Source organism: Choloepus didactylus, chromosome 3 (genome assembly GCF_015220235.1).
Source record: "Choloepus didactylus isolate mChoDid1 chromosome 3, mChoDid1.pri, whole genome shotgun sequence".
In the NCBI taxonomy this organism is placed as follows: domain Eukaryota; kingdom Metazoa; phylum Chordata; class Mammalia; order Pilosa; family Megalonychidae; genus Choloepus; species Choloepus didactylus.
Genome location: NC_051309.1, coordinates 65,660,832 through 65,678,151, shown reverse-complemented (window position 1 = coordinate 65,678,151; position 17,320 = coordinate 65,660,832). Strand labels below are relative to the sequence as shown.

The following is a 17,320-nucleotide window of genomic DNA, read 5'->3' as shown; positions in this document are numbered from 1 at the left end:
GTTTTATTGAGATATATTCACAAACCATACAATCACCCACAGTGTACAATCAGTTGTTCACACTACCATTATATAGTTGTGCGTTCATAACACAATCAATTTTTGATCATATTCATTACCACAAAAAAAGAATAACAATAAAACTGAAAGTAAAAAAAGAGCATCCAAAATATTCCATACCCCCATGCCTCCTGTGATGGTTAGGTTCATGCGTCATCTTGGCCAGGTGATACTATCCAGCTGTCTGGTCAAGGAAGCACTGGCCTAACTGTTGCTGTGAGGTTGTTTGTGGCTGGTTAATAAACCAATAGGCTAGTTTATTAAATCGTTAGTCAATTGGCTGCAACTGTGACTGAGAACGTCAATGAATGGTGTGCCTTCCACAATGAGAGAATGCAGTCAGCTGGATTTAAGTCCAGTCAGTTGAAGATTTTTAAGTGAGACAGATAGAGGACTTTCACTTCTTCTTTGGCTAGCCAGTGAAGTATTTCCTGAGGAGTTCATTGAAGTTGTCAGTTTGTTTCCTGAGGAGTTCATTGAACATTTTCATTGAAGTTGGCAGTTGCTGCCTGCCCTATGGAATTTGGACTTGGGCATAACCACAGTTGCATGAGACACTTTTATAAATCTTATATTTATACATATCTCTCATTGATTCTGTTTCCCTAGGGAACCCTAGCTAATACACCTCCCTATTATTTATATACTGAATAAAGGGAGAGGGAGCCACAAGGTTTTCACAATCATATGGTCATACAGTGTAAGCTGTACAGTTATACAATCATCTTCAGGAATCAATGATACCAGGCCACACTTAAACAGTTTCAGGTGTTTCCTCCTAGCTATTCCAATACACTAAAAACTAAAATGGTGTCTGTAAATAATGCCTAAGAATAACCTCTAGAATGACCTCTCAACTCTATTTGAAATCTCCCAGCCAATGAAACTTTCTTTTGTTTCATTTCTCTTCCACCAAATGGCACAAGAAGGTTTTCTCAATTGCATAATGCCAGGGCCAAGTTCATCCCCATGAGTCATGTCCCACAGTGCCAGGGAGAGTTACACCCCTGGGTACCATGTCCCATATATGGGGGAAGGCAGTGAGTTTACCTGCAGAGACGGCTTGGAGAGAGAGACCACATCTGAGCAACAAAAGAGGTCCTCTGGGGATGACTCTCAGGCATAATTTTAAGTAGGCTTAACCTCTCCTTTTCAGTAACAAGATTCATAAGGCAAGCCCAAAGGTCAAGGGCTCACCCTTCTAAATTGGTGAGGATATCAGTAATTCCCCAGTTGTGGAAATTCAATATTTCCACATTTTCCCCAGTCCCTTAAGGGAGCTTTGCAAATACATTTTTATTCTCTGCCCAAATTACTCTGGGATGTATCAGAGCTTCACGCTAATCTGTACAAACCAACCAGGTTTCACTCCCTATTCAAAGTTCCACGTAATTATAGTGTTTGAATAAACTGACCATACAATCTCAATTATATAGTGTGCTACAAAAAAAAAAAAATACATAGATTTTGCACCTAATAAACATCTTTTCCTTTGGTTTCATGCAGAAGTTGAAGTTTTGAAACACCATCAATATCATCCTTTACCCTTTAGTCTGATTTACCTTAGTCCTAACCAAGTCCATTTTGCTCATATCTCTAATTGAAGTCTGATCTCTTTTTCAGACTCTTTAACATTTACCATATGGGGCAATGCTAACATTCATAGCTGCTGGACTCTTCCTCTGAGTCTCAGGTGTCACACAGATACCCAAAGTTCCAGGGACCAACAATATTATACACAAAGATCTGAACATCTCAGAATTTAAAAATAGCCACTACAACTCAGGAATAGATGTGACTGCTGTAAGAACTTACAATCTAGGAACCTTTACAATAAGCCTTCTCCTGATAATCTATGCTCTCAGATTCAATTTTCAGAGTTGGCACATTATAGTTAGTCCAAATTAATGAGGCATTATAATGTCTCATTGTAATATTGTCTTCAATGTCCATTCACCTAGTTGCATACAATACACCTTTTGTAAAACTAAATATCTCACTGGATGAATACACCACAGTTCACCTTTCCATTCATCAATGTACACTTAGGCCACCTCCATCCAAAGCAAATCATTAATACTGTCACCATAAGCCTCACTGTGAAAATATCCATTCACGTCCCTCTTTTCAGTTCTTCCAAGTATATACCCAATAGTAGTTGCAGGACCATATGGCAACCCCATGCTTAGCTTCCTGTGGAACCACCACACTACAATCCTGGTGGGCTATACCATTGTACTTCCTCACCAACAGTGATTAGGTACAACCCTCTTTCCACATTTTCTCCAGTACTTGTATCCCTCTATCCTCTGTGTGTTTTAGACAGTTCTATTTACACACCATACATTCCCTAAGTAAACAATGATTCTCTGAATAATCATATAGTTATACATTCATAACCACTATCTATAAGAGAACATTTCCATTTCTTCCACAAAGAGGAAGAGGCAATAAAAGAAAAAAGGAAAAAAAAATTTTAAAGCTGACTAAAAAAAGAAAAAATAAAATTAAAATAAAATACAATAAAAAGGTTAGAAAACAATGCCAAGAATCCCACACCTCTCCCTTATCCCCCCCCCCCCCACAAACATTTAGCTTTGGTATATTGCCTTTGTTAAAATTAATGGAAACCTATTGCATGTTACTGTTAACTATAGACTCTAGTTTCATTGATGGTATTTTTCCCCAATACTACTCAATTTTCAACACCTTGCAAAGTTGACATTCATTTGTTCTCCCTCCTGTAATAACATTCTTATATTTGTACATTTAATCACAATCATTGACCAGTCTAGGTTCCACTAAGTTAGACCATCCCAGTCTTTATCTCCTATTTTTTCTTTTGTTGTCCTACATGTCCCTAATATTCCTCTTTCACCTGTACTTACAGTCATCTCTGTTGAGTTTACTTACAATATTGTGCTACTATCACCCAGAATTGTGGTATCCATTTCCAGATCTATACCATCGCTCCTGTTGAACACTCTGAACTCCTTCATCATCAGTTGCCCAATATTTACCCTCTTTCTATCTCCTTGTATATTCATTTCTACACTCTTCTCCAAACCTCTCTCTCCTGCCTTTTCCTATCTGTATGTGGCACTCCTTTTAGTATTTCTTGTAGAGGAGGTCTCCTGCTCATGATCTCTCTCAGTGTCTGTTTATCTGTAAATATTTTAAACTCTCCCTCATTTTTGAAGGCCAGTTTTGCCAAATATAGGATTCTAGGTTAACAGTTTTTCTCTTTCAGTATCTTGACTATATCATACCACTGCCTTCTCACTTATATGGTTTCTACTGAGAAATCCACACTTAGTTTTATCAAGCTTCCCTTGTTTGTGATGGATTACTTTTCTCTTGCTGCTTTCAGAATTCTATCTTTGTCTTTGACAATTGACAATCTGATTACTAAATATGTTTGTGTAGGTCTATTCAGATCAATTCTGTTTGAGATTCACTGTGGTTCTTGAACCTGTAATTTTATGTCTCATAAGAGTTGGGAAATTTTCATTGATTAATTCCTCTATTATTCCTTCTCCCCCTTTTCCCTTCTCTTCTCTTTCTGGGACACCTATAAAACATATATTCATGAGCTTCATGTTGTCATTCAGTTCCCTGACCCACTACTCATTTTTTTTTCCATTCTTTTCCCTATCTGTTCTTTTGTGTGTAGGATTTCAGATATCTGTCCTCTAGTTCAGTAATCTTTCATTCTGCCTCTCCAAGTGTGCTGTTGTATGTCTCCATTATGTTTGTCATCTTTTCTATTATGTCTTTCATTCCCATAGGTTCTGCCATTTGTTTTTTCAAGCTTATGAATTCTTCCTTATGGTTACCCCGTGTCTTCTTTGTATCCTTTATCTATTTTTTTTTTTTTTTTTTTTTTTTTTTTTTTTTTTTTTTTTTTTTTTTTTTTTTTTTTTTTTTTTTTTTTTTTTTTTTAGTCATGGCAATTTCACTGAAGCTTTTATTGCCTCTGTTGGTAATATGACAGGGGTTGAAAGAAACACAATTGAACTTACAGAAATATGCAGATGAAATTCACTAAGGATAATCTTGATCTCAAGTATTTTTATATGTGGGCACTTCTAATTTAATACATTTTCTATTAAAAAAGCATTACATTTAAAAATGTGTACCTGTTTTGACATTTGGCAAAAGAAACTGTACCTGTGGTTCAGTTTAAAACAAAGAAATCAGCATGGGAAGTTTACCAGAATGAAGGCTGAAGCACTTATGAATTAAAGCAATTCAAGTTGTATGTGTGTGTGTCTCTCTCTCTCTCTCACAGACACACACACATACTCACACACACACAGCCATGTGTAAGCATTTTTAGTACAAAATATTCCCTGTAACCAGGCATTTACCCTCAGAATAATCACATCACATTAAATTAGTCTTCTGTTTTCAGCCCTAGTAATAGTTTTAATTCTAAGATGCCATCATAGAGTGAACAACCTTATGCTACATAATTATATTCAAAGCTTTAGGTATTTTGGTTTATAATTACACAGTAATTATAAATGTTTAGTACCAAACTGATGACAAACACTATTTTGTTGAAAAGGTCTTGCATTTAAAAGGAAAAATCTTTAAAACCCCAAGGCACTAAGCCATGAACCAATATCAAACTTTTACGAAAAACAATTTATATTGGGGAAAAAAAAACTAATGGGATCTCATTTCAAAACACAGAATATGTTAATCATTCAGAAAACAATATTATAACTCGAAATTAAGACAGAAAACAGTAGTGTGTGTATAAATACATATATGTATACATATACACACTTTTTAAATTTTTCATAATTGAAGTTCTTTGTATTACAAAAATGAAATCAGGAATACTGAAAGCAGCAGGATTCTTCTACTTTTTTTCTTTCTCTTCCATTTTTTTTTAATAACCAAATTCTAGTAACTTGAATAGAGATGTTTAAATTTTTCTTTTGTAGAATTGCATTCTTCTTGAATTAAAGGTATGGTTGGAATATTAATATTTATGGAGATAACCTTCTAGTCAATTTCAAAATCATGTAGGTAAAAAGCAGTTTTAATATGTCATTGTTTCTTAAAATCATTTCCGCATCTGCATAAAATGTACTGCTATTCTAAGGTATATTCCTTTGCTAATTCCAACACTAGATGTTAGAGTGTTCCCGGATATACCAAGCAACATCTATTCCTATCACAGACCATAGTCATGCAACATTGAAGTTTTACGTTTTTTAACTGGACTTACGGAAATGTTTAAGAAAGCAATAACCCATTCTTCACGTGTTAAGTGAATAAAGAAATGAGCATTTTCAGCATGAAAGTAATTCATGGGTCTTGTAATGAAGAAAATACATACAAGATAACATTCTGCTTTGATGTGAAAACTGAGTTAATCTGAGTGAAACAAAAACAGTAGAGAGACTTAAATAATTTACGAAAATAGAAGCCAGATTGATATTTTGCACCAAGGGTATGCTTGCCTAAAAATCTTTGCTCCTAAAGTAAATATTTGGCAACCACAGTGATTAGCAGTTAAAGCAATTTCAACAAAATTAGAAGTCATCAAAAATGGACTACTTGTCTCAAAGAGCAGTACCTGTATTATAAAGATTGAACTTCATGGCTCATCACAACCATTTCTAAAATTTAATTCCTACTATCTTCTTATAAATTAAGGGAATTTCATTTGTTTTTATAGGGCGATGACCAAAAAAACTCAAAACAAAAAATAACCCTCATGCCTGATTTAGAATATTGTATTGTGTAGCAATCTAAAACATTCAAAACAAATTAAATACCTTAACTTATCTGACAGGCGTATAAGCATTTCAAAATCATAATGAAATCCAATTATGTAATGCATAATGTAGAAAAGAACAGAGTCTACCATTATGCGGGCATTTTCTAAATAAAAGCTCCCTGTAGAACATCTATATATAAAAACATGGGTAGGGTAAGTGCAGACTAGTTCTGTAGAACCTTTTTGAAATCGAGGGTCTGAAGCACAATTTCGGTAGGCACCAAATTATCCTAAAAATTTTTCACATCAGTTATTTTCATCAGATACTCTACACACGTCAACAATACATGTGATTTGCCAAGGAAAAAACAAATCCTCCAAAACCAAAACACCATTTCAGATCTGGTACACTTAAATATATCACTCTTATTGGAAGTGCTATCAGCATAGTCTTTGCAACTAGCCCAAAGCATATATTTAAGAAGTTTTTATAAATTGTTTGTGATGTTCATATGTTTAATTCTTATGCCAAACTGTTTTCTGATGAAGACAGCATTGTGCTTTATGCGAGAATGGAAACCTCAAAATAATCACCATAAAGCTTCTAAGACTTATGGAAGAATAAACTAGGATGGTCCACATATATATGATGAACTCCACAATGTTGGAATTATAAATGTTTAGAGCGGCCCAGACTAGAAGACAAGCCCAAACCACCATCAGAAGAATGAAATACGACATGGTCCAAGATGTATCCTTAAAGTTTTGTCTCAACCCTCAGCCTGAATTGTGAGGATTGATCTTCAGTTCAGTCCAGCCAGCAGAAATTGACTGTGCAATTTTCCATTGTATTTATTGTACAGACTATGTACATTCTAGAAGGTTCCTTTAGTGCTACACTGTTGTACTTTTTGTCCCAGCAATTTGAGGGCGTGCAAATTCCACAAAGTCATCAATAAGAACAGGCCATGCTCCTTCTTCATCATAATTAGACATGTCATCTGCAATCATTGTACTGAAGTCTAAAAGAAGATTCCAGGTATCTTTTGGTATTGATCGTTTATGATGTTCCTATTTTAAAAACAACATTTAAATCACAACAAAAATTTATTCCATAAGTCTAAGAATTTAAATCTTCCATTAAGCACTAAATTCCAGTAGGCAATGGCCATTTCTAGATCTAATCCTTTTTGTCCTGGATTCTTTGCAAAATTAAAAGTAAACTGGTAAAAATCCTTAAATCGTCCTGGTTCTTTCAATTCTTGTTCCATCTTGGGTATCTGGGCCTTTAGTTTTTCTATGCTGTCACATCCTAATTCTGTCATGCCATCCATGAACTCCTGTTTGGAGAATTCACACTGTGTTGCTGCTCTAAACTTCCACGCAATGATCAACACACTAATGCTGGCTGGATCGAGTGCCAGGTCATCACAGAACTGCTGTATACCATCTATTCCAATTTTGTTTTCATCTTGAGGATCTTTGTATCTATTGTATAGTTGTTCTAATTTCTTTCTGTCCAACGATCCTTTTACACTCTCTCGTATATAAAGTTCAGGATTTTGGAAAAAATTGTCTGTTGCAACATCTAACTTCCAGTCATTTTGAGACAGACAACTTACTGCTGTTTTTTCACTAGATTGTGTGAAGATCATAAACTGACGAACTTTATCCTTCTGCGATGATTTCAACTTGTTCATGTTGGTGTCCTCCAGGCCTCTCCCCTCCTCCTCCGGCTCCGCAGCGAATGGACGGCGGCGGCGGCGGCGGCTCCTCTCACGGGCTCGCCGGGCTCCCGCTCATGCGCAGTGCGGGGCGGCCCCGGCGCGGCCCGAGAAGGCAGCCCCGGGCGACGGGGAGGTGGAGGGCTGGGGACCGGGAGGGCGCCGGGCGCCCCACGCGGGGCTTCCCCCCGGGCGCGGGGTCCTCGGAGCGGGGGCTCCTTTATCTATTTTGTCACATTTTCCTTCAGCTCATTGATTTCATTTAGAAGATTTGTTTGAACATCTTTAATTAATTGTTTCAACTCTTGAATCTCAGTTGAGATATTTCTTTGTTCCTTTGACTGGACCATATTTTCATGTTCCCATGTGTGGCTCATGATTTTTTGCTGTCTAGGTATCTTATTTTCTTGATTAGTTTATTCTGGAGGTTGTTATCTCTCTTTTGCATTGGGTTTTCTTCTTGATTTTCTTTGATCTCTATTTTTCTCTTGCTGGCCAGTTGTCAGATTGACTTTGCCCCCCAGACTTCCCCCCAAATCAGGCACTCACCATGGTCTGCCACATGGATGACAGGTAGGCACTGGGTATCCCAGCAATTTCACTACTTGTAGTTATATACATCTGTTGACTTCCAGTGGTGCTCTGTTTTCTGCCAGTCAGCAAGGTCTGGTGTTTTAGAGTCATGTTTTGACAGTTGGATTTTCCATATTTCTCAACCATAACCAGGCTGAATTTCTGTGCAGCATGTGTAGACCAGCTCCTGTGGACCTAATAAAGGGTCTGGAACATCATTTTAAAAGTGTTTATATTACCTTGCACTTTCTGGACTCTCAAGCAGATGACATTCTTCCATAATTAAATTGTCTTCAGAGGCTACTTTGCCTCCAAGCACAGGCTGCATCTACACAGGTGAGCTGAAACTGTGGGATTCCTATGCCCTCACTTTGCTGGCTTAAAATCTGCCTCAATGTGGGGCTACACATGTGGCAGGGTATGCCCTCAGCTGATGCAGTACTCCAGCCATCCCAAAGAGAAAGAAGTGGCCACTGGCTGCTGCTTCCCTCAAGGGTGGAGAATGGGTTTTTAGACCCAGAGCTGGAAATGCAATCTCTGTCCACATTTTCTCAGTCTCTTTATCCCTCACTGACCTGGACATTGAAATGTCCTCCCTTGTCCCCCAGGTCTTCAAAAAGTGGGTTATGTCTCACTGCTGTGAGAGATTTTAAGATCTGTGTAAGTGGTGGAAGGGGTCCTGTCTGCTTATTCCATGCCTTTCCCATATAGACACTGAGAGAGTTGGAGAGGAGAGGACCAGCTGCTATGGGACAGAATATTCCTACCTGATATTTCTTCTTTTTCTTCAATTCATCATCTTCAGGGTCCTTCTCCAGTCTATATCCTCCTCCAGAGTTTCAAAAAATTCAGAATTGTGCTTTTTTCATTGAATCTCTGGAAAGGCGTTTTCAGTAGCTGTTTACATCATCATGATGGCCTAAATGCTCTTTTAATCCAATTTATGAGTTATATTTATAATAATTGCTAGAATATATCCAGCATTTATTATTTTTGAATCATCATTCTGTCATTTATTTACAATAACTCACTTAATACTTACAATATCCCTATGAAGTAGGCACTATAATTATTCATATTTTATCAACAAGGAAATTGAGACAGACTTAATATGTCTTGCCCAAGGTCATATACTTAATTAATGGAACTGGAATTCAAAACAGGGAAACTGGCACCAAATTGTATTATCATTAAACTGAATTTCATCTGCTATGATGACACAGACAAAAGAGGGATGATGAATTATGTTTTGAGAATGAGAAGGATATCATACAGAGGACCAAGTAAAACCCTACACGTTCTGATCAGCATGAGCTGTGGGGAAAAGAAAACTGAATGGGAGGGAGATTTCACATCTGCCTGTCCTAGCTTTCCTCACCTGAGATTCCAAACAGATAAATACAAAGCCAAAAAACATCAAGGTTGGGGAATAGGAAGCTCTAAGTGTCTAGATTCTTACTTGTACCTTTTGGATATGTCAAGCTTCCAGAAGAACCCCACAGGTATATGGTCAGTCATAGGTGGGGACAACAGTGTCAAAATGATGGAGGGAGCTGGATGGATAAAGTAGACTAAGGCAGTTGTTCTTCTGACCTCCCAAAGAAATAAAAGGATAGGACAAGGAAAGTCTTAAAGCCCTGGTGAGATTACATGGAGGTGCTATCAGAGTCCTGGGCCTGAAGAATGTTTACCACACAAAGTATGTGTTATATGTGCAGAGACCTTACCATGAAGACAATTGTCAGCACCACTGATTCCATTGGTGGTGGTTAACAAAACACTCCAAAAGATGAAATGGGACAAGGACACCAGTCCAAAATGAAGATCATATCAGCAAAGACTGACCTGAATGGTTCAGAAGATGTTGCAATGTCCTGTGGTCTTTGTCTCTATCCACTGCCAAATGTTAAATAAGTAAAAGAATTTTTTTAAAGAAAGCCATTCTGGAAGAGGAACAAAGACAATCCAAGAGACAGGCTTTTTACTTAAGAGATGTGAATCTATCAAAAAGAAACTAAACAGTTTAGTTTAGATCCTGTAGATTGCACAGCTTGAAGGATTCCAATTAATGTTTCTCTACTGTAAATAGCCAGGTTTTAGCTCATGTGATCAGCATAGTTATGAAAAGAAGCTATTTTTATTTTGTACTCCTCAATGAAGTGTGAATAAGAGCTACAATCTTGCCACATATACTTAAGGAGCTCAAATTTTTAAAATAAGGATTTAGACAATTTCCAGCAGATATGCTTAAAAACTTAAATTCTTTTCTTCTGTACCCAGAAGTTGATTTAGATATACAATCTTTCCCTAATACTTCAAATATTGACAAAACCTAGGAAAGTAATGAAAATTTTTTTCTGTATCCTCATGCCAGGATTGTCAGCCACTGTGAATAATAAAGACACAGTTGGAAAGTACTTATCCCTATTCCATACATAATTGGGAGATAAAATTCAGCCAAATCAGGTACAAAATTTCTGTGACTTTATGTTAAAAAGGGTTCATTTGAATTCATAGAAACTAGAAAAGCATTATTAATTACAGCACACAGCCACAGTATACTTGGATATATTGTATCTGCAACTCTTTATAGATGACTCATCTATAAAGAGGGAAAGAAAATACCACCTCATCATTAAATGTAGGCACAGAATAGACTTTATGTAAAAACAGCACTTAGGTAAGATGAGGCATGCTTTCAGATGAGGTCTCATAATCCCATAAAGAGGCATTACAAAAAAAAAAGGGTACATTTAAATTCACTAGGGGTTGTGCTCTAAGAGAAGAATCCCACTTCTCACAAACCCACCTATTTAAAGAACAAACATGAAAGAAACAAATCAGGCAAGTTACTTAATTGCAATGGTTATCTTGAGCCCCTTTTGGGAATTGGGAGTATATAAAGACTTTTCCTTTTGTGGGAGAGAGAGTCATCTGTCACCACAAAGAAGAGAGAGAAGCCAGAGTCAGCCAATGAACCCCCACCCCTTCAAAGGTACCAAAGTCTTATTCTTCATCTTAATCTCATATCACTACACTTTAATTTTTTACTCAAGATATGGACAGAACTACTATCCCCTACTTTCTAATAGTGATCAGAGATGGGAATATTGAATGCCACTCTCATAATGTAAAGAGTTATCCTACCAGTTTTTTAAACTAAAAAAAGCAAAAAACAAAAAACAAAAAACAAAAATTATGACAAATTGCATTACAGTTGAATATCAAGAATCCATAGTCTCTGAAAATTTCTATGAAAATAATTTATTCCTATATTAGAATTAGGGATTTGAAACAAAACAGACCCAAGAACAAACCTCTTTGCTTAATAATCATCAGATATGTTTGTTCTGGCATCATTTTGCAGTATTGTATTATTAAATAAGTGAGGCAATATATGTAAAGTAATTAGCAGTTGAAAGGCTTCTTGAGATATTCATTATATGTTGGCTATATATTTAAATAATTTTCCTCATCTATTTTATGAAATTGAAGTGTTATATATCTCTAGTTTTGGAGAAATTGTGAATTTGCAATCTGATACACTGTCTTCAATTTATAGGGAATTCACTTTGAGATCAACCATATCCAATCCAAATAGCATTTCATTCACAATATTACTTAGAGCAACATAGAAGTATTTCTGAGATTTATTCTTTGATAACTGCACAGCACCTACTCCCAGACTGATTAAACCACAGGTAAAAAGCAAACAAAACAAAACAAAACAAAACAAACAAACAAAAAAAACTGCTTTACACATTTAGAAAAATAATTTCAGGATTTACATATGGTATATTTGTGTATTCATTCATCAGTCAATAACAGTCGACATTCTGTGCGAAGAATAGTGCTATGTGCTGTGCTTACAGTAAAGAACAAGTTAGAATGATCCCTTCTTTAATGGGGATCAAATTTTATGGTCAAAAAGATATTAACCAAATTAAAGCTACAATAAATAATATTATATTTTCCTATGGGAATAAAAACCACTGAAGTTGAATCAAAGTTGTCTCTGGAAAAGAAAATTCAAGGTGTGATGACATATAAATAAAAGTTAACCAGATATTATAAAAATGGACCAAAGATGGCTCTTGTGAATTGGTCCCTATGTTGTTTACTTCTTGAAAGCAGGCTAAGACTGGTAGCATGTTCCAACCCAACTTAGCCCAAAGACCAAAGAACACACCAGGCATGGAGTTAAACATGAGATTAACAGGACTTACTGATGAGAGATGATTCTTAGTGGCATCAGGCCAAGGAAAGATGGAAGTTAGTGCTCTACAAAGAGCAGGGGGTGTCAGGGGACAGTTTATAAAGGTTAGACTGAGGACATTCCATATAGTGTGAGAACAGAATTTCAACAGGGTCTTGTGACACAGAGGCATGGAGTTGTATCAACATTGATCAGGGAGGGGAATTTAAATGTTTTGTTTATGCTACATTCTCCTCCCCTCATCCCCCAGAGAGCTCCAATTACTTTTAACCTTTGTCCTCCTCAAGTACGACAGTTATTTCATGTAAAATAACTCACTTTCACTGTGGAGGGGAAGGAGCCTGGCCCCTGGGTCCCCACAGTTCACCCCATGCAGCAGACTATGTTGACCAAAGGACAGGCATTGCATCCATATTCCACAACCATATAAGAGACAACAGAACACTAGAGGTCTGACACACAGAGATAAAGAGATGATGCCATGGCTAAGAAAGGGAATTAAACCATTTAGACAAGGGATCTACTGATAATTGCTCAATGTTATGTATGTTCTCTTGCATATGATTTAAAACTTGTGAAACATTATGCATATGCAGCACTGCACATTAATTATGGCACAGGTGCTGCCCTGTGCTGCAGTGAGGATATCTAAGGCCATTCTATTTTGTAAAACTACTTTCCTGAGCTGTGTGGTTTCTTCATTTAGCAAGGATATATCTCTTTTGGTATCATTAAGTGTTTGGGCAGTGTGATTGGCTAAAGCTGTCATGTTTTTCAGCAACTATTGCAGCTCCACCTGGCACAAGAATGGCTAAAGGATAATTCCAGCAGGCAGTGTGTTTTATTATATATCTAGCTTTAACCATTTCCCAATTACTAAGCACATGGGTCGAAGAGTCATATAAGGTAACAGGGACATAGAGCTGTCACCACTTACAACATCTTGTCCAGTTATAGGGTAAATAGGGCCAACCACATTGTCCACAGGTCCATAGCCATCACTTAGAGAAAGGGTATGCCCCACATTGGTTGGAGATACTTTGCCAGTGGAAAAGACTATTTTTTTGCAGTTTAACAGTAAAATTGCATAATTTTGGGGGTAGCCATCCCTCATCATGAAGTCTATCACCATTCCATAAAGACAGGGGCAACATGGTCTACTGTTACAGCTTCTGCTGACAGGCACACAAAACCATCATATACAGCATACTCAAGTACAGATTGGGGCTATTCACCTGTTCCCATACAACAGAGGAGATGTAAGCCCCAGTCTTGCTATAGGATGGCAGTTGGATTTCAGTCTTAAATGAGATTCTTTTCCAGATTTTCCAATGAGTTGAATTCTGCAAGGCCAACAGGATATTTCATGTAGCCTAACTGCAAGAGTCAAAGCTCAAGGAAGGCTGGTAGTGCTTGGAGATGGCAAGTCCATGCAAGCCCAATATTGGGTTTGACTGTGGGCATGAGTTACCACTGAAGCTCTTGTAGGGAGGTATTTGCTAGGACACTCTGGTCAAAAAGAAAGATGTTTATTGGGAAAAACAAGGAGTAATTTTTGCTATTCTAGCAATATACATGCTAAAGTTTCAATGGTTGATAACAAGTTACCAAGTAGAGGAACATTATGGGGAGGTTTACATACCAGATAATCTCTCCCTGCAAATTTTGAGAGTCTTCCACCATTACATCAATTTTTAATTTGGGCATAAGAAGTGTCCACATAGTTATATATAAATTTTCCACAAAATAGGAGGTGCTGTGTGTTGTTTTGGATCTGTTATGTTCCCCTTAAAAGGTTATATTCTTTTAAACCAATGCTGTGGAGGTAGACTTTTTAGGGTGGGAAATTTTGATTAGATTGTTTCATGGATATGTGACCCCACCCATTCAAGGTGGGCCTTAATCATCTTTACTGGCATCCTCTATGAAAAGATAAAAGGCAGAGGCATTTTGAAGAGACCTCAGAGACACTTAGAAACACACTTGGAGAGACAAGCAGAGAGAGCTAAGAGAGAAGAAGCTAAGGTATGTAACTCATAGTTTGCCCCCAGGGAAAGCTGAGGGAGAAGTTCAGAGAAATTTTGGAGAAACATTTTGGAGAAGCCAGGAGAGAAGCCAGGAGAGAAGGAAGAGCACATGCCACCATGAGCCTTCCCATGTGATGGAGAAACCCAGGATGCCATAAGCCTTTCCTTAGAGAAGATATCTACCTCCTGATGCCTTTATTTGGAAAATTTCATGGCCTTAAAACTAAATTTATGAAGTAATAAATTCCTATTATAAAAGCCAATCCATTTCTGGTATTTTGCATTCTAGCAGCTTTAGCAAACCTGGATACCTGGATTGGTGATAAAGATTTTAACAGGCATTTAAGTCTACAATATTTTGGGTAACTCCTAATCCCCAGGGATTTAGGATTCCTAACCAATCTGGCTGCATAGGCCAGCACCAATGTCAATTGACCTCATTTTCCCCACTTTATATGGTCTGAGGCAGAGGCAACAAGAAGTTATTTTTATTTCCCCACTTAGGCTGTAAGGCACTTGACTCTTTAATTTGGATTCTCAATGCTTGCATCCATCCCTCCATTAGCATTTCAATGAGGCAGGTAGTCAAAAGCATTGCATTCATGTGAGTTAAGACCTGGTAGACCATTTAGTCCACTGCTGCAAGGATCTCTTATCATCTTTTAGCTGTTCCTTTAACAAACCATTCTTTCTTTCAATCAGTCCTGCACCTATGGGGTTATAAGGTAGATGGAAAGTCCACATTTCATCATATTCTGTGCCAGTTTTTTAAAGCTGCCATTATTCAAAGTACCAGAAATAGATTGGATTTTATAAAGGGGATTTATTAGGTTACAAATTTACAGTTCTAAGTCCATAAAAGTGTTCAAACTAAGGCATCAACAAGAGGATACCTTCACTGAAGAAAGGCCAATGGCATGCACAACATCTCTGTCAGCTGATAAGGCATGTGGCTGGCATCTGCTCATCCTTTGTTCCCAGGTTCTGGTTTCAAAACAGCTTTCAACAAAATGTCTCTAGGCTTCTGTCTTTCTTAGCTTCTCTCTCTCTCTCAGCTCCTGTGCATCCCTTCCAGGGTGTTTCTCTCTTAGGCATCTGGAGATCCTCTCTTAGCTTCTCTGGGTGTTCCAGTTTGCTAGTGCTGCTGTTATGCAAAACACCAGAATGGGTTGGCTTTTATAAAGGGGTTTATTTGGTTATAAATTTAGAATTCTAAGGCCATAAAAGTGTACAAAATAAGGCATCAACAAGAGGATACCTTTACTGAAGAATGCCCAATGGTATCTGGAACACCTCTGTCAGCTGGGAAGGCACATGGCTGGCAGCTACTGTTTCTTTGATCATGGGTTGCATTTCAAAATGGCTTTCTCCAAAATGCCTCTGGCATTCTGTATTTCTTAGCTTACCCAGGACAAACTCTGTGCCCCATCTCTTAGCTTAGCATCTCTAAACATCCTTCTGTCTGCTCCTCCAAGTGTCTCCAAGCATCAGCAAGCATCTGGGTCTCCTGGCTTAGTGTTACCTGGGGTGTTCTCATTTCTCTGTTCTCTGCATGAGATCCCTTTAAATGACACTAGTAAACTAATCAAGACATACCCTGAATGGGTGGGGCCAAATCTCCATGGAAACAATTTAATCAAAGGTCTTTCCCACAGTTGATTGAGTCACATCTCTATGGAAACACTTAATAAAAGATTAATGTCTGCCCTTGCAAGATTGCAATAAAGAATATGGCTTTTGGGGAGAGATAATATATCCAAACTGGCACACCACAGTAAACTCTGGGCTTCATCTCTTAGCTTAGCATCTCCAAATGTCTTTTTGTCTGTATGTCCAAGTGTCTGGATCTGTGTCAGCCGCTGAGCTCTCTTAAGGACTCCAGTAAACTAATCAAGACCAACCTTGAATGGGCAGTGTCACACCTCCATGGAAATGATCTAATCAAAGACCCCACTCATAGCTGGGTAAGTCACATCTCAATGGAAACAACCTAATCAAAAGATCCCACCCATAATAAGTCTGCCCCCACAAGATCTCAAAAGAACATATTCTTTCCTGGGGTATATAAGAGTTTCAAACTGGCACACAGTCCATAACCCATGCTTGGGTCATTTGTCCTGAGAAAGGTGTCCTGTGATCACTGCCTATCTGAGTAGGTATGCCATACAGAGTGCTCATTCTATCTAAGCAGTGTAGGGTCAGTGCCTTTTTCACCTTCCCCACCAGAAAAGCTAACAACGTATGTGACAGCAAAAAGCATATCATGCCACTTCCAAGAGCAGAAGAGGACCAAAGTAGTCCATTTGCCACTGGATCACTGGGATTTATGACTGGCCAATATGTCATGTGGTAGCCTAGGTGGCTGATGCAGGAAGCATAAAGGACAGTCTCTAGTGATGTCCATTAGTTGCTGGCAACAGTTACCTTTTGCTGTTGGCAGGCATACCAGATGTCTTTCCATGGTTCTTGTCCTCAAGTGGGGTGACCTATGATTGTTCATTGTTCCTGCTTCCAGGTTGCCTTCCAGGTCATAAACCCTTTTAAACACCCCTGTTGTCAATACAGATGGTTAGTGTGTTTTACAGTCTGCTAATACTGCCATTATGCAAAATACCAGAAACACATTGGCTTTTATAAAAGGGGGCTATTTGGTTACAAATTTACAGTTCAAATGCCATGCAAGTGTCCAAATTAAAGCATCAACATGAGTATACCTTTACTGAAGGAAGGCTGTTGGTGTCCAGAAAACCTCTGTTAGCTGGGAAGGCACATGGCTGGCATCTGCTGATCCCAGGTTGTGTTCCAGCTCCTCTCACAGCTCCTATGCATTCTTGGTTCTTTCTCCAAGGATGTTTCTGTCTTAGCCCCTGGGGGCCTTATCTTAGCATATCCTGGGGCAAAATCTGGGCTTCATCTCTTAGCTAAACCTCCTTCTGTCTGTGTCTCCAAGCACGTCTAAGCATCAGCATCAGCAAGCATCTGG

General features: G+C 38.0%; 1 pseudogene; it reads right to left on the bottom strand.

Moving 5' to 3' along the window:
• Positions 1-4,779: 4,779 nt before the first annotated feature.
• Positions 4,780-7,651, bottom strand: LOC119528635 (annotated as a pseudogene).
• Positions 7,652-17,320: the final 9,669 nt, after the last annotated feature.